This window comes from Corvus brachyrhynchos, unplaced genomic scaffold, assembly GCF_000691975.1.
Source record: "Corvus brachyrhynchos isolate BGI_N302 unplaced genomic scaffold, ASM69197v1 scaffold101, whole genome shotgun sequence".
NCBI classification, from domain to species: Eukaryota; Metazoa; Chordata; class Aves; order Passeriformes; family Corvidae; genus Corvus; species Corvus brachyrhynchos.
Genome location: NW_008237239.1, coordinates 1,441,003 through 1,449,461, shown reverse-complemented (window position 1 = coordinate 1,449,461; position 8,459 = coordinate 1,441,003). Strand labels below are relative to the sequence as shown.

Below are 8,459 nucleotides of genomic sequence, written 5' to 3'. Positions count from 1 at the left end.
GCCGGCGCTGCCCCGCCCCCCCGGAGCCAGTGCCCGCTGGGGGCTCTCCCAGCGGGTCCGTGTGACCAGGGACACTCCTCTGTGCTGGCCACAGGAGCTGCCCCAGCGCCGGGAAACTCCCTAGGTGTGGGTGCAGCGGCGTTGGTCCCACCCGCTGCTGTTTGAACCAGGTCCGGGAGTGCCTCTTCCCCGCCGGGGCTGGGGGGGGCCTGGGGGCATTTCCCCATCCCCCCAGCCTTGGCCACAAAGCACGTGTTGGGGGTGGCCAGGACCAGAGCATCCATCCGTGAAGCACTGGAAATTCAAACAACTGCTTATCTGGCTGCTGGAAGAGCTGGTAAACATTCATTAACCCATTGCTGAGCACTGCCAGCCAGAGCTCTTGGCCTCAGCTCTGCCCCAGGCTGAGCCTGTCTCTGGTGTCAGCCTCTCTTGTGCTCCCGGGACAGGAATTCCTGCAGCATCCTCGAGGACTGGAGAAGGCTGTGAAGTCACAGTGGCTCAGCCCATGGGCCTGCTCCTTCCTGGCACAGATCCCACATGCACTGTGATCCCATTAACAACTGGGGAGTAACCACAGCTTAGACCAAACACAGCCAAAGAGCTGCCATGGAGGACACATCATTTCAGGGGAAGCTTCACAGTGCTGGGATCCTGGAGAAAAAGCCCCTTTGAGTCAGTCCCGTCAGGTATGAGCATCCCCCAGAAGAGCCTGGATCAGCCAGGCGGGGTCTAGATGTCCCCACCTTTGCCATACCCACAAACCAGTGCTTGCTAAGCTTGTTTCTCAGCCATTGATAAGATGAGCAGTATGAGTAAAAAAATTACAGATTACCCAATCTCCCAAATGGAGCCCCTAACTAACCCAAAACCCAATGGACCATGGGGTTACCAGGGAGCAGATATTTGCATGGGATTCTCAAAAAGTGCTGCACATCTGTAGCAGGGTTTTTTTTGCTTGCTCTTGGCCAAATTCCTCATGGAAAACCCCAGGCCGAGGTGATCTGGGGCAGTTTCCATGAAGTTCTGGGGCTGAATTTGAGCCACCACTCACCCTGTGTCCCCAGGGCAGGGAACATCACTCTGCTGGCCAGGAATAAAACCTGGGTTGTGGTGCTTGGCACCCCGAGTAGGGTTAGCTGGGGGTGCCCACCCACAGGACACCTTCTGAGCAGGAGGAAAGAGGAGGTGCTGCTGTTTTACCTGCACAGCAATGGGACTCATCCATTGCACTCTAACACTCCAACAGGCCTGGCTGTAGAGTTATCTCCCAGAGATTTGGGCATTTTGGGACTGACTTCTGGAGAGACACCTGATGCTGGGGTACACCCTGGGCCTTTGCCTTTCAGCACTTTCCAGCATTTGTTTGCTGCAGTGGCAAAGCCTTCTCTCCCATTCATCCCTATCTGCTCTTTACAAAGGCTTCTTGTTTTCCCAAGTGTTGCCTTTTTTTTTTTTTTTTTTTTTTTACGTGTGATTTAATTCACACAAACTCCTTCCTTTTCTGACTATTGATCTTGGCTCCTTACTGGTTAAAATGAAGTAAATCTTTCATAAGCAGATTCTGACAACGCAACTTTTGTTCCTTCCAGACACAATTTCCTGTTTAATTTCCTGCCTGTTTCTTACTTGGTAAAGGAAAAGCTGTAAATTGCAAAATTGGTTCAGAGACCTTCCTCTGACTTCAGATGAAGCGTTAACCATTTGCAGGAGAGAATACAGCAAACCAGCATAAAACTTGTTAAAAAATCCTCAGTTTCTTTTACTTCTTCTGCAATTGACACCAAAAGGAAAGGTGTGCAAAAAATAAAGGTTGGAAAAATTTACCTTGGAAAATCAAACAGGAGCAGCTCTGCCTCCAGCTGAGCTGGTAATTGCTCTTTCATCACTCAGCAAACTGTCTGTGACACATGGGCTGTGCCTCTGCGGTCCCAAATGTGGGCATCCCCCTGCATGGATGCTGATTCCTACTTCCACACTCCTTTAAATCCCGAGAGATGCCGAGATGACCTCGGTCACAGTGACCGGCTGATCCAACGACAGATTCCTGCAGGCGGGGTCACCGGAGCGCTCTGTGCACGGAGCCTCGTTAGGGTTAATTAACCTCGTTAGGGTTAATTAACATGGGCTGGCGCCGGGCAGCTCTTGGCAGGCAGGGACACAGTGACACCCGACTGGGGCTGCGTGGCCTGGTACAGGAGAGCCACTGCTCAGATCTCCAGCCAGCAGCCCTGACCCTGCCTGAAAGAGCCTCTGAAATCTGGCACAGGTGGCACAGTGCCACGGCTCCCAAAAGCTCCAGGACCACCTGTGACAGCCCCTCGGGCAGCTCTTGGGGGGCACAGCTGGGTCCAGGTCTCCTCCACCTGGCTCTGAGCCCCCTCTTTAGTGGCTCAAAACCTGGAAGTCAAAACTTCATGTAAGATGAAGAAAATGAATTGAAGTGGGAATGTCACTTTTTAAAACATTTGTATTTCGATTTCTCATTTCACGTGGCTTCATTTAAATTTTAACTTTGCCTAGAAATAGGAGATAAAATGATTGCTCCAGTGGAGATGCCCAGGCAGGGTACAGCAGGAAGCTGCAGCATCTCCTGGCCCTGTTTCAGAACCACAGAGCCTCTGCATGACGGCAAACACACTTTCCTACAGCCAGTGATTGGGAATGGATGGAAAATGGCTTCCTGGAGAAGGGACCCACCTTATCCTAGCCTGGCTGGCAGGTGTTCCAGGCACAACCTTCAGCAGCACTTGGCTCAGTGCTGTGACAGCAGTGCAGAGCCCACTGTGTGCTGGAGAAGACAAACATGGTCAGCCACTGGAGAGCTTCTCTTGCCATCTGATGGGGCTGATGGAATGGGGAAAGTCCAAAGGCTGATGACAGCTGAGACACAGAGAATCAAAATTAATCCTTGATCACATGATGGAAACGTGGTGTGGAACCAGGGGCTTGCAGGGGGGTGAACCACGGTGGGTGCTTCCCAACAGCTGCTGTCTGAGCTCCCCTGGGAAAAGAAAAACCAAATTTTACTGCAGAAACCGAGAAACAGCAAAATTCATTATGAAGGTGTAAAGTTTTTTTTAGCCTTTATTTCTAGGAGAACAGTGTGGGTTAAAGCTTCCCCTTTTCACCCTCTCACCCTGGGTTGAGAGGAGGGGCTGGGAAAGCACCTGGTGCAGCCTGGGGCTGGTTTCCTCTATGGCCATGTGCAAATCAAGGCCACAGTGGGGGATGTCACAGGCGCCTGGTCCAGCAGGTCAGTGCATCCGTGGCTTTCTCAACACAAACCCAAACCTGAGACCCACCCCCACACATCCCTGGGGCTGGAGGGCGGTCAGAGCCCTGGGCAGCAGTGCCAAGAACACGGGAGGCTGGCACAGCCCACACAGGAGCATCAGCACCTCGGCTAGATACAAGTGGTGGGGATGAGGGACCCAAAGGGCTGACCAGGCACACACAGGGAATGCCACAGGCTCAGCTGCTTCCCTTCCCCTTCCCGTTCTTGCCGACTACTAAAATAAACTAAATTCCCACCTGGCTGCATCCCCTCCTTGCCAGATATTTAAAAATAGGGAGAGGGGTAGGGGGTGGCTGGTAGGAGGAATGTCACTCCTCAGGGACTCACATGCTCACAGGGGAATAGGCACGTCCCGCAGCGCCCAGCCAGGCACCCCCTCCCTGCGCTTTGGGGCAAGATGAGCTCGTGTTGCAGGGAGCACTGTCACACAAGCACTGCATGTGTAAAACACTCCTCAGCCCCGACATCGCACTGCTCTTACGGAGCATGTGGGCTCCTGCTTGGAGGCTCCAGGTGGATGCTCATGGGAAGAGGGCAGGGAGGGCTCCTGGCGTGGATATCTCCTGGGAAATTGCCGTGTTTCCGGGCTGAAGCGATGCTGTATTTGAACAACGGCTTCTTCTTTACTAGGCAAAAAGGAAGGTGAGCACACAGGAGGAGGATCCTCTCGCAGCGTACCAGGGTAAAACACTGAGTGGCAACCTCCAAATTTTTCCCCAACTACACGTCTTGTAAAAGCCAACAGTGTTTGCATATGTGGTTTCATCCAGTATTCCCCTCCCCATCTGTAGACCAAAAATATCCCCTGGGCAGACTGTAGAAACCTTTTTAGGAAACTCTGGGTCCCTTCACGCTTCTCACTGTGTCCCAGAGGTGCAAGGGGAGGGAAGTGGCTGCTGTAGGAGGCTCAGGATGGGGGAAGAGCTGGCACTGGGAAGTTGGCGTGTGGCTCCAGCCACCACCACCCTGGGGGGACGTTGCTTTTACCCTCTGGGCAGTTGGGTTTTTCAGTGTTTTGCCACCTGCAGCTCTTGATGCCTTTTCACCAACTGTGGAAGAGTTTGGGTCAGCACTTCACATCCCATCGCTATGCTTCAAATTTAGGGCTAAACAAAGAGGAACAGAGTGAGAAATCACTTGGCAAAGCTTTGTTTTGGAGCCCCAGCCCTGCTCTGCCAGGTCTTGGAGACACCCATGTGGACTATAAGACCCTTCTTGTTCCCAAATCTCAGTTTTCACCTTCCAGCTTCCATGACAACCCATGCTCAGGTCCCATGGGCAGGTTTTATTATTTTATCCCCAAGGTCTGGTTTCCTCCCTGCATCTCTGTGTCAGGGATGTGCCACATATGGCTGAAGGTTGAGCTGAGCTTACCTGAGCAGCTGAAGTTTGTACTCACCCCATCCTGGAGCACCTTGCAACTGGCAGAGTGCATTGCTGATGTCATTTTTGGCTGTAGTTTCCTAGGGATTTTCTTTTTTTAAAGCAGATTAAAAACCAAAAATACCTTTACTAGGTGACAGCTTGACCCTCATGAAGTTCCCCTAGAAAACAGGTCCTGCTGACCCACTGCCCTGGAGCTGGCCAGGCCCTGGGCTGGGCTGGCTTGACCCTCTTTCCAGAGCCCAGCTGGGTGGTGAGGAGGGTGTTTTGCCAAAGGGCTGCAGCGATCCATGCTGACCATCAGGGAATGCCAGGAGCGAGGGAGCTCAGTTTCACAGCCGCCCATGTGCTGTGTGTTCCAGAGGTCACATCCCTGCAAGCATGTGCCTTTCCACATCACACCTCCCCTGACTCACATCCTCAACCAGTTCCACAGCAGCCTTCCCATCTTTCTCCCCCTGCAACAGGCTCAGCATATCCCAAACCCCGCCCTGGCAGACGCCAGTCTGGTGTGGGCTTTTCAGACCCAATCCCAATTTCCTGGACTGCTCTGCCCGGCTCTGAGCAGGGTTTCTCCAGCAGCCTTGGTACCTCCTCAGCTCAGCTCAGGAAATCTGACCTGCACACAGGGAAAGGAGATGCCTGGAGAGCTGGAGCAGCACCGGACTCCTCCATGTCCAGGTACTGCGGGGCTCCCAGGGCAACCAGCCCTCTGTCTGCCCCAGGATTCCCCCACAGGGCTCAGCCCAGCTGCAAGGCACAGGGCTGGTGTCATCCCAGTCCATGCTGGGGACTGAATCCAAACAATCCTTAAATAGGTGGTTGCAGGAGAGCAGACACAGCCCGTGTCATGGGGCCTTTTAAGGTAGGAGACGGTCTCTGGACATGGAAAAACACAGCAGCTGGAGTTGCGCCAACCTCCCCCCCATCCCTGAAAAACATTCCTGCGGAGGGAGGGTTTGGCTCCAGGGTCAAAGGGGAAGGCTGGGGGATGGCTTGGCAGAGAAACGAGGCCCAAGAGTCCATAGCTGTGCTGTGTCATTACTATGGGGTGACACAGAGGGATGCAGGGGAAGAGCCCTGGCTGAGGTGCAGGATCCATCCTTCATCCATGCAGCCTCAGGCCAGCTCAGACCCTTAGCAGAGTGTGCTGTTTAGTTATTTTGAAGCTTATCTCTGGAGCACAAGTGATGGTCCCATCCTGAGGGGAATCACACACCTGGAGGCAGCCCCAAGCCAGTGGCGGGGGTGCAGTGCCTGTGATACTTTGATATTCAAATATCTCCAGTGGAGGTTTAGATCAATCCCAGCTATTCCAGTCCCAGCCTATCACCTTTTCTAGCTTTCCTTCCAAACAAATGTTTGTATTCAAACATTCAGAGCTGGAAGACACTAAACAAATCTGCAGTGGGGTCCCTTTGCAAAGGGCAGGGCAGAGCCAAGCCTCAGCATACCCAGAGTTTGTAGTGCTATGGCATCCAGCTCCTCATTCCTGCATTTCAGCAGAGGGGCTCAAAGCACTCACCATCCTACAGCCTCTCCAGAGGCCAGTGGCACTTGGGGACACCAAATTGTGAGGTGAGGGAGGTCTTGTGGTACAGAACCCAGAGTGGGAATTTAGATGCTCACAAAGGACTTTTGCATTCTTGACCTTAGCTCTTGCTTATCCCTGCCAGGAGCGCTCCCAGGAGGGTGAGGGATGACTCCACAGCACTCCTGTGAGCAGCAGGGCTGGCCAGTGACAGTGACGTGGCAGGTCCCGTGGTGGGTCCCACGGGGACAGTTGTGCAGGCAGGAGAGTCACTGCCCAGCAGCAAAGTCTGGGCCACCTGGGCAGCGCTGAGCTGCCCTTTGCACTGTGGGCGGTGCGATCATACGTGGCAGAGCACATGCTGTCCCCTCCCAGGGACACAGTGCCAGCACAGCAGTGGCAGCTGCTTCTCCCCAGACCCTGCTGGGGTCTCCCAAGCACCAGGTGGGTGCCAGGCCCTGTGGGTCTTGGCACTGGGCTGGCACTGCCAAGGGTGCAGAGCTAGTGCCAGAGTGATCCCCTTGTCCAGGTGGGCACCCCGTGGGGGGCTCCAGCTGCTGTGCTGGCATCTCCTAGAGGGGTTTTGCTTTGCTGCCACCACAGCTTGCATCACCCAGCATGGCTCAGGAGTGCTGTGGGTCACTGACCAACCCCAGTCTCCCCCTTCTCCCTGCCTCCAAAGGGCACTTTGCTGGCTCACAGCAGAGGAGATTTCAAGGGGCACAAGAAGTACCCCTCACCTCTATTCTCTCCACTCCACAGGGGTTTCTATGTGGACCTGATCACGTGGAAGCAGCCTCATGCCCCAGCCCAGCCTGCTCTTCTTGGTCCCCAAAGCATTACAGATGTGCACAAGAGCCCAGGGCCAGGTCAAACCAAACCTGCTGCCACCACTCACAGCGAGAGCACAGCCCATGCCCATGGCAGGTGGCAGTCCTCTTCTGTGGTGGTTCATGGCACTTCTCAGAGCAACAGGAGCGGCATACTGCCCTCCCAGCTTTCCTCTTGCATGCCCCAGCTTTACTCCATGACTTTGGGAGAATGACATTTCATTCAAAATCTCAAGTTCCCAGGCCCTGGCCACCAAGGCAATGCCAGCAATCACAGGAGCTGGCAGCACTCCCTGTCCCTGTGGGCACTGGCTTGTGCACATGGAAGCACATGCATGGCTCTGTGCAAAGTATGGGGCTGGGGGCTTTTAGGGAGGGCGGCTAAAACTGAGTCCAGCTCCATCCTGGCTTGGAGCCTGCTGGCATCGCCCCTTGGCATGGGGTACCTGCTCAGGCTGAGCAGCTGCTCCTGCCCTGCTGAGCAAGTGCAGTGATATGGGGCTGGGAGGTGGCACTTTTTAGATGTCACTGTGGTGTGGCTCAGCCTGAGGGCCCCCCACAAAGGCACACCAGCAGTGTGGGCGTTACCTGCTGCTCTGCACGTATCTGAATGAGGTGGGATCTGTTCGGAGAGTCTCCAGTGGCAGGCACTGGGGTGAAAACAACCAACAGTTCTTTTGCCTGCTGCCGCTGTGACAGGAGGGCCATGAATGCCCCTTCCCGCAGCACAAACAGGGCACTGTTTGGGGCTGCTTTGCCCTGGGCCAAGGCCTCTCGGGTGAGGCCAAAGTAAGCAGCTCCTCAACAGCAAGAACCTCTCCAGGGCTGGGAAGGCTCTCACCTAAGCACAAGCAGACTTAGGGAAAATACCTCTGGCCTCTGTGAAACCTCCCCATGTCCTTTAATATGCCCCTGTCCCCTTGCTGCACACGGTGAGCCCTTTGCTGTGGAGATGGGCACCACAGGAGGTGCATGTCCCTGCAGAGCTGCACCTCTCCAGCCCTGCTTTCCTCCTGCTCCACTCTCGAGCAGGGCAGGACTGAGCTGTGAGCAGGCAGGAGCTGCAGGGGAAGTGCACCCTGTACTCATAGCATCACACCCACATTCCTGGCCTGGTTGCTGGAGCCTGGTTTGGCCAGAAAAGCAAGTGCCTCGCTGGACCGGGACAGGGAGTGGGGGCTTGCAGCATGGGACGGGGTCATGCTCCCAGCAGCAAGGCTGGGCACGCACCGGGCTATCCAACCAAGCACAAAGAGGACCTGGCTAAATCCCATCGACCGGCTGTGCCCTTCTCGGCGGCTGCATTTGGGCTGCAGGGGGACAGCCCTTCGCCACGGTGCCGGAACCATGGCAGAAGCATCCCTCCTTCCCGCCGGGCCGGCCGGGTTGTGGGGCCCGGCAGAAGCGAGTCAGGCCC

The 8,459-nt window shown here is 55.1% G+C and overlaps 1 long non-coding RNA gene across 1 annotated transcript; it reads right to left on the bottom strand.

Annotated features, from left to right (window-relative positions):
* Positions 1 to 1,429: 1,429 nt before the first annotated feature.
* On the bottom strand, positions 1,430 to 8,453 carry LOC108445549. The gene is made up of 2 exons (XR_001860438.1): positions 3,780 to 8,453; positions 1,430 to 3,004 (listed from the first exon to the last, which is right to left on the bottom strand). It is a non-coding gene; the product is annotated as an uncharacterized LOC108445549 (long non-coding RNA).
* Positions 8,454 to 8,459: the final 6 nt, after the last annotated feature.